This window comes from Capsicum annuum, chromosome 11, assembly GCF_002878395.1.
Source record: "Capsicum annuum cultivar UCD-10X-F1 chromosome 11, UCD10Xv1.1, whole genome shotgun sequence".
Classification (NCBI taxonomy): Eukaryota; Viridiplantae; Streptophyta; class Magnoliopsida; order Solanales; family Solanaceae; genus Capsicum; species Capsicum annuum.
The window spans coordinates 45029917-45039865 of NC_061121.1; the positions used below are offsets into that span (position 1 = coordinate 45029917).

At 35.8% G+C, this 9949-nt stretch overlaps 1 pseudogene; it reads left to right on the forward strand.

Moving 5' to 3' along the window:
- The window catches only part of LOC107846601, a 28276-nt pseudogene extending 18827 nt beyond the window's left edge, over window positions 1-9449 (forward strand).
- Window positions 9450-9949: the final 500 nt, after the last annotated feature.

Sequence of the window (9949 nt, forward strand, 5' to 3'; positions counted from 1 at the left end):
CAAGGATCGAAGTCTCTGAATCTACTATGCTACACGGTTGTCGTCAGTGTACAATAATAATCTACCTGTATCGGCAAATACGATTTTAGGCTAAGAGTTACTTGAAGTCAAGCCCTCTTCGGGTAACCACCTAACCCTCTTTAAACCTATTTTTAACTCTTTTAAAATCGTGCATCTTCTGAAAACATACTCTGAAATCTCTTATCTGTTATGGCATACATACTTATGGTATCATAATACCATTGACTTGCAAGTCACACCTCTGAGCCATTAATAATATATTATAATCTCTATTTTTAAAACATAAGTTTGGGACCACCATATCAATAAATCAATTCAAAGAAACTCTTTCTCCAACCTCATATAAACACATGCAAGGTACTCTCTTTGTCAAGCATTTCAATAATACAAGGTGGTCAAGTCAAATTTCTCAATAACACGCAACTCTTTCTCATTTAAAACAAGGATGTAATTATATCAAGAAGCTCCCTCTCATCATCTCTAAATCATGCTCAAACACTAAGGTGCTCAAAAAACTAGTTTCAAAACCATAAATCATGCATTTCAAATCATTCACAATAAGATCATAAACTTGAATTTATCACAAGAGAGGGACTTCATAATCAGTACTCTCAAACAAATCTTAAATTTCAATTTCATACATATACATATACTTGTAAATCAATTTAAGGGGATGAGGCCTTAAACAACAATACCAATAACATGCATAAAGAATAATAAAAATCATGAATTTTAAACCCCTTTAACAAATTCAAGCTTTATAATCTTTAAATCATAATTGAGTATTTTCAACAAGCCCATGTATTTTTAGGATAAACCCCGTATACCTCAAATAGGAAATTATAGACTGATTCTTGAAGCCTACGATTTGGGGATTCCAAATCTTCAATCAATTTCGAAAACCCACGGTTGAATCTTGAGATTCTTGGAAGAGGTTTTGGGATGGTTAGGAATTTTGCTTTGTAGAGAGTAAGATTTGGGCATAAAGTGCTTTTGTTATGCCATTGATTGTATGTTTATAGATGCATTGGGGGTAGGTTAATTTCTCAAAATACCCCCTTTTTAAACCTTAACGTAACCGGAAAAATATAACTGGGAGCATAATTTTATAGGCCACCGCAACGCGCCACTATCGTGGTGGCTCACTGAAAATTGACGAATGGGATTCTTGGGGTCACCGCGACACGGGTCCATCGCATTATCCCACTAGTTGGGGCCTGGAACTTCAGCGCGACGCTCCACAATCGCGCTAGGCTACTGAAATTTGACAATTGCTAAATAGACCCCCTCCGCAATGCGCCAAGCATTAAAATGATGGTTTTTATTCTAGCCCAAAATATGGGGTGTTACATTATCTCCCCCTTGGGATCATTCATCCCCAAAGGATGGGTAGGAACATTGAAGCTTAAAGGTATGGAATAACGCGGACATGATATGTCTTCTAAGAAAGGATATAACTGATCTAAAATATTTAAAATTCTATCATGAAACTAAATTCTGAGTTGACTTACCCTTACTTGTTTTAAGGAGCTGATTTATGCTAAGTGTTTAGGATTGCCCCCGAAGTGTTTATGCTCAAATCACACACATTGGATTTGGAAGTGATAACTTATGTAAGTACAAATCATGTAGCAACAAGATTTAGATCATACAAAGATATTACACTGTCTGAGCTAAATAGCTGGAAAATTTTGAGATTATGTGCTAAACTCTTATGAACTAAGTCATGACTAAATAACTGAATCTGAAACATGATGCTTGGACTGAACTGAGTTCGTAACTTACACGGATGGAATAGATTGTCTTTTGATATGGTCATACGCATTGGACTTCAGATAGTAGGACTGGGTGAAAAGGTGGAAAAACCACAGAAACTTGTCTGCCTAATTGTTAAGCTGAATTACTAGCTACATAGACTGAATTATGCTGGACACTTATACTTAACTGGAGCATCTCTTCAACACTCTTTCTAAAGAAGTCCTAGTAGCATTAGGGAGCAAAGGATCTTGGGCACAATTTACACCAGACATCCAACTGTGGGATCACAACATTGGCACTACTCTATAGCACGGAATATAGACATGTAACTCATAAACTAGGATAGAATTACCAAACCTTAGGCAATGCAACTTCTTACTTTCAAGGTTAGCCACACTTCTAAAATACTCTCTCAACTATATTTTCCCGTTAAACACCATGCTTATTGATTCCACTTATTTTTCTCACTGGCCGCTGATATTTCCATCTACTAATGTCTAAACTAAACTAAATGCCCTCACCATCTTCAAGCCTATCTCAAAATCACAAGACGCACCACATAATACCATAATACTAGTCTGAATCATGAATTCAGTACACCCTGCATTTCATAATTCCTCATCTCATGTATAATTCTTATAGCCACTCCAGCAATCACCTTCAACTTTGTATTAGACATTCACAAACACTCAAAGCATCTATTCGTATGTATACAAACATGACATTCAAGCCTATATTCATACCCACATATGCACTTCTAAACAAATACTTATAAAGCATCGCTCTCATATTCTCTAATACTTCTATCCATAACAACTTCCCTGCATTATTCAGATAATACACATAAACTATTCTCAACTAACCAAGCCGTACACGAAACTTCACCTCAAAATTCTTTCAAATTATGGACTTACATAAAATAAGTACACAACAATTTTTCCCAAATATAACATATAAAACTTCAACTAACCTTGATATATATCAAAGACTTGGTCTCAATCTTACTCCACAATTACTACCTTAACTCAAATAAGAACACAACCATCTTTCATCAACAAGAAATGTTTACTCTTTCCCATTTAGACAACTATTCATCATCACTATCTCGACCTAAGGGAAAGGGTCACTGAAAAATTGGAATACCGGAATCCGGAATATGAGGGGAGTACTAAGCATAACTTGATACCCTACTGAGGTGTGAGGAGTAGAGTACTCATGGCATGGACTCACTAAAGAGATCTAATTTGAGGACATACCTGATATAAATCTGAATTTTTCACTGATCGCTAAGAGTATCACATGAGCACAAGAGTCATGAACTGCATGACCTGAATTTTTGGAATTCATAACTTACGGAAAGTGATTCTAACTACTAAACAAACTGGGAACTCAACATACTAGGAACTAGGAGAGTACATGATTCCTTATCATATGTATGAACACGGACTATGATCATGAAGCTGAAACATAAAGCATGAGTATGTATTGGAATAACTGAAGTAAACTGCTGAAATAAGAATAGATTGAGCATCGTTCTTTCTCAAGGCCAATTCAACAACTTACTGGCACATCTATTAGCATCCAAAAACTTGACTTGGTTACTCGTTCTATCATATCCCCCTTAGATTTAAGCCATTACTCTAAGTCTGTGAACCATTATTTACACTCTGGTATAAACTGAACTCACTTTACTCTAAAGTCGGAGATATAACAATACACATAAAACTAAACTTACCCTGTAAGACGGTATCTTTATGTATAGCGACCAATACTAATACCTCCTTCTAAGATTCAACGCTTAGGTTTCTATAGCCCAAAAGTCATCATATAATAGCTTAAACATTCACCAACTTAGATTCTCCTAATACTACACATGGATATCTCCAAACCTTTGACGGACCATACCACTTCTGTCATAGTCTACCAGCATCATGCCTGTAAACTTATATTTCTAAACCATGAGAATCAAGATTATATAAAAAGGCTCAACATCATTATTCATAACTTCTTAACTTGGCCGTTCAGAACACCATGTACTATCTAACTAGTCTTTCTCCATCTATCAACTTAACGGTACTACTAGCCACACACAACATACAATAGCCTTAGAAAATATCGTAACTTCATATCACTTTGGGCATATTTCTATAGCATACATACAACATCGTACTTCACTACGGCTCAAATAAACTTAAGCTCTTGCATACGCTGTCTAAGCCTATTAGATCATTTCCCTATAACTATATCATTAACCAAGAAATCATCACATCTACCTTCATGGCCATCAACTATTCAAACTTAATGTCTAGTACTAAACATGGTTTACAATCCAACCTTACACACAATTCTCACTTGGAAAGAAGAAAAAGAATATAAAATAAAACATCAAGAAACACTAGTACACTAGAAATCCATAACAACAACAATCGACTATAATCATATGGCCTAACCTATTCACAATCTATTAATACATCCTCCTTCTACACATCATTACTATCTACCCCTTACAGCTAAACTTAGTCCATAACTCTATAAGTTTGAATTAAACTCCCTCTTGCAATCTTAGGGACGCTTAAATTAACTACACTCATCTACCAAGTACCATCATCAATAACCTATACTCTTCTTGCACAACAAACACCGTCAATAACTCTTTTCATACTTCAAGCAAACAATAATTCACTTGAACAAATAACTCATTCTCTACCTTCTAGTAAACTAACACACAAGGACATATTACTTCATTACCAACTCAATCTCATGCAAAAAGATTCATCTATGCATATACTCAGTAAATTGCCCTTACTAATTTTCTTGCCATTATGCCACTAAGCCCCATTTCCAACCAATACAAGAACAACAAGATGAACAACAAGTTGCTAGTGACTCGAAATAGGACCCGCACAGCTCCACTAGACTTTGATTTTTGTGTTTTGAATAAGAAATGAGATGAATGACAAGGAAACTATGCTAGTGAATCAAAAGAGCCCCACACGGCTTCACTAGACTTTCAATTTCAACAACACAATGATAACAAGATTACAAGAGATAGAAACTTGATACACAATAATCAATGATATAAGAATACATATCTTACTCTGTATGAATAAAAATCTGAGTCAAACACTCCCCCCACAGACTACCATACAATCCACATATGCCACTAACTACCACATTAGTCTATCACTATAAAGGGGCAAATCATCCTTAAACATTGGCTATTCAAATAAAATATTTACTTACACAAAAGTCACCCTCACTCTAACTTCTAACTTTGTGACTTCACATCACCAACTTCTTGGTTCAACATCACTACCAATAGGTCATGACACCGACACTTAACTTATACTACTACTCGGTTGGAAATACAGTTCCAATATTCTACTACATATCATTCCCCCTGAAGCATGACGTTTGTAACATAAATTTTGAAAGGTACTGAATACACTTAATACTGCAGGCTAAAAAGCTCGATTTCATCAGAATCAAAGTTTACACTAGAATTAATACACTCTAAGGTACTAACGCACTCTTCATAAGTCCTTGTACAATTTCAAAATACTATATGGCTCAATCAGAAAGGACCATACCATTTAAATTCTAAACTTTTGGACTTGATTTACCTTAACAATGAGACATATCTGAGCACATCAAAGTAAGGAAAGAATTGGGATAACTTTACTTTCGTATGGGCAACACCATAGCACGAATTACAGTGTCAAATAGGAACATTCTAACTCCATAGCACGAACTAGAACATGAAGAAAGGAAAACATTCCTAAACGCCTAATAGCCTCCTGCTTATAAGTGTGGTGCACTACACACCCATATATAAAACTCTACCCGATGCGATTTCGCAGACACCCTGGGACCATGAACCATGCTTTAATACCATGTTTGTCACGACCCAAACTAGGGCCTGGCTGTGACGGACATCCCGAACCATGAAGGCCCGGGCATCCGACTCTATCTGGTAATCATGCACAACATTCATATAATAAAAGAAGACGTGGAAATATAATCTGATACGGAAACATTTTCATACTCTGGATTTAGTTTAACAATAAGGAATGAAATCCGATATCAACTAAATAATATCTGGAACAGTCTGCGAAATCTCTACTACATAATCAAATGACAACTGTCTGAAACTGGGACAAGGCCCCAGTGGACCTAAACCAAAATAAATACCATAATCTGAAAGACACAGGCCTTCTGAAATTAAGAAGGCTCACCAACTGCATACTTCACTGTTGTCTAAAAACTCTATGGTTTAGCAGGACCTCTAAACTGAGCTTTAGACCCTGGGAGGTAGGGGATCAATATAAATATACTGGTACGTAGAGCAAACCCAAAATAATAATTTATATTCAACATATATGAGAGCAGTTTAAAATAGTTCATAAATATATCATATGGTAAGAAATCACATGGGCATTTGCGAAAGACTCTGTAAAATCATCTGAACTCTGAGACATTCTTTGTTTTACTTCTGCGCTAGGTGGTATACCCTAGAACTCTAAAATTCAACGGGCTATATGGAAGTTGTCATTACCTCGGCATTCAAGCCCCCAATCTAAGTGTGCCGCAAGGGTCGAAGTCTCTGAATCTACCATGCCACACGGCCATCGCCAGCGTACAATAATAATCTACCCGTATTGGCAAATACGATTCAGGCTAAGAGTTACTTGAACTCAAGCCCTCTTCGGGTAACCACCTTACCCTCTTTAAGCCCATTTTTAACTCTTTTAAAATCATGCATCTTCTAAAAACATACTTTGAAATCTCTTATCTGTTATGGGATACATACTTATGGTATCGTCATACCATTGACTTGCAAGTCATACCTGTGATCCATTAATAACATATTATAATCTGTATTTTCAAAACATAAGTTTGGGACCACCATATCAATAAATCAATTCAAAGAAACTCTTTCTCAAGCTTCATGTAAACGCATGCAAGGCACTCTCTTTGTTAAGCATTTCAATAATACAAGGTAGTCAATTCAAATTTCTCAATCACACGCAACTCTTTCTCATTCAAAACAAGGATGTAATTATATCAAGAAGCTCCCTCTCATCGTCTCTAAATCATGCTCAAACACTAAGGTATTGAGAAAACTAGTTTCAAAACCATAAATCATGCATTTCAAATCATTCATAATAAGATCATAAACTTGAATTTATCACAAGAGAGGGACTTCATAATCTGTGCTCTCAAATAAATCTTAAATTTCAATTTCATACATACATATACTTGTAAATCAATTTAAGGGGATGAGGCCTAAAGTTCAAAATAACAATATCAATAACATGCATAAACAATAATAAAAATTATGGATTTCAAACCCCTTTAACAAATTCATGCTTTATAATCTTTAAATCATAATTGAGTATTTTCAACAAGCCCATGTATTTTAGGTTAAACCCCACGTACCTTCAATAGGAAATTAGAGACTGATTCTTGAAGCCTACGATTTGAATATTTCAAATATTTAATCAATTTTAAAAACCCGCAGTTGAATCTTGAGATTCTTGGAAGAGGTTTTGGGATGCTTAGGGTTTTTGCTTTGTAGAGAATGAAGATTTGGGCTTAAATTGCTTTAGTTATGCCATTGATTGTATGTTTATAGACGGATTAGGGGTAGGATAATTTTCCAAAATACCCCCTTTTAACCCTTAACATAACTGGAAAAATATAACTAGGAGCCCAATTTTATGGGACACCGCAACGCGGAGCCATTACGTTATCCCACTGGTTGGGACCTGGAACTTCAGCGTGACGCGCCACAATCGTGCTAGGCTATTGGAATTTGACAATTGCTAAATAGACCCCCTCTGTGACGCGCCTAGCACTAAATGACAGTTTTCGTTCTAGCCCAAAATGCGGGGTGTTACATATATAGTCTAACCCTAAAAAGAGAAGACTCATTGTTTTTAGCCTGGTCCAGGTGTGGGAGATCTTTACCATAAAGTAGACTTGCCCTTCCGACAAAAGCAGTTACTCCTTTTTGGATTTGTAGCCTTAAGAGAATCAGGAGGTATTTAAAAGGGCGAAGAAAAAAAAGAAATATTTTTGTCCAAAAAAGTAGAAACTTCTGGTTTTGTTTCATATCTAAGAGCCCTTTTATTGAGATGTTCATGCAAAGCATAGGCTAGACAAGCGGTACATTTCACACCAACCCAATCTCAAAAAATAAAGAGAAGTACAAGTAAGGAAATTGTTAGAGTTTGTGACCCAAATTTTGTTGATCCGGACCTGAAAAGTTCGCGGTGCGACCCATGTTTGTAATTTTTTGTGGGATCTATGGTGGTAGCGGCAAGATCGGGCCGAGATGGACCTATATGTTTTGGGGCTTAGGATTTATTTGTACACACGTATTATATAAGTGCGATGTACTTGGTCATTTTGGATGTTTTAAATATTTCATTGAGTCCTTCGTCTCCTCATTGTACTCCTCTCCATTATAGTGAATATCTCCTCCTCTACTCATGGTTTTTCCTGTCAAGTATTTCCACGTAAATCTGTGTGTTCATCTTATTTTTCTTTTGCTTATCATATTGCTTATTTCTAGAGTTCATAACCGACATTTTTTTTTTGATCAAGAAGGTATTGAACTTCTCGACGCACCTCTATCAATTCCTTCTTTGCCTCATCTTCTTCTCGTAAGAAATTTTTTTTGAAATCGATATTTTCAAACACCATAATAAAGTGCATAAACTGATTCTTCAGTCTTGCTCGTTAGCGCTTGACTAATAAGATAGAAAGAGTCTTTCTTACTTGTTTAATAAAGTCTCTTTTTTTGATAGGAGTAGGTGCTTGCTAGGGCAGGGCACTTTTCATTCTTCATTTGAAACTAACATCTTCTTGCAGGGATTTTAGTTTCAAAGGGAGTTCTTGACCAGTTGGAAAAAAAGTTAGCTAATTTTTGGTGAGGCGGTGATGAAGACAAAAGAAAGCTTCACTGGAGTGACCGCTTTCTCAAGAAAGCAAACAATTTGGATAGAATGTTGAGGGCTTGAAAGAATAAGATACTTAGAGCATGTATAAAATAAAGTGGTAGGAATTGAAAGCATTGTTATCCTGTGGATTTTGCAAACATGTTCTTTTCTCGATGCCTATACACCTTGCAGGGATTCCAGTTTCAAAGGGAGTTCTTGGCTAGTTGGAAAAAATGTTAGCTAACTTTTTGATTAATTCTTCAGGTAATCGATGGGAAGCTTTATTGGGCTTTATCTGCTGATGTTGATACATTCAATATGAGCAACATCATTTCTCTTGATTTAGCAGATGAGTCATGGAAAGGTCTGGTACTTCCAACCAGTTATGGAGAAGACGGTTATCCTTTAACATGGGGAGTAGTAGGAAATGATCTTTCTGTGCTTTTTCCTAACTGTCATGAATGAACTAATTCTGATGTGTGGGTTATGATGCATTCTGGAGTTAAAAAGTCATGGACAAAGATCTTCATCGTGGATCATCCTAAAGATCTTGGGAGTTTATATTCTATTCATCTATTTTCTATATACCTTCTTGCTAGTCAAATAAGGGTGAAATTTTACTTTTGCCACCCTAGTTATCAGTTTGAGGAATATACTGCAGCAGAAATCTACGTAGAAAGCCTTGTTGATCCCCTATTGATATCCAGAAACCTCACATTCATTTAGCTGATAACTTGTAACAGTTCTACTTTATTTTAGTTGCTACTGTGGCTCTGTCAGATTGGAACAAGCTTTAATGAGAATATATTCGTATTCGGGACAAGAGGAGTATGGGGAAGGGGCCCGCAATGACCTCTAGATCTACTTACTGTAGCCCAGAAATCAAAATGTTGTCACACTTCTTTTTTGTCAAATGTCGGACAAGAAGTTGAATATGTATGATCCACATCATATAGGTGGTGGTATATTTTTTGAAAATTATGGTTGTAATTTTGAACAAGATCCAAATAGACTTCTCAAATAGTATAGTGAAAAAGGTCATATATTTCCTTCTACTATATAAAAACGAGATCAATTTTATATGTTATACTTCTGAATAAAAATACCCTTCAAGGTTAGTCAAGTAATTCAAATATATTCCCTCCGTCCCAAATTTCTTAATTTGATGTCCATTTTACTTGTCTTTTTTCATTAATCAACAAGAGACAAAAAAAAAAACAATCATG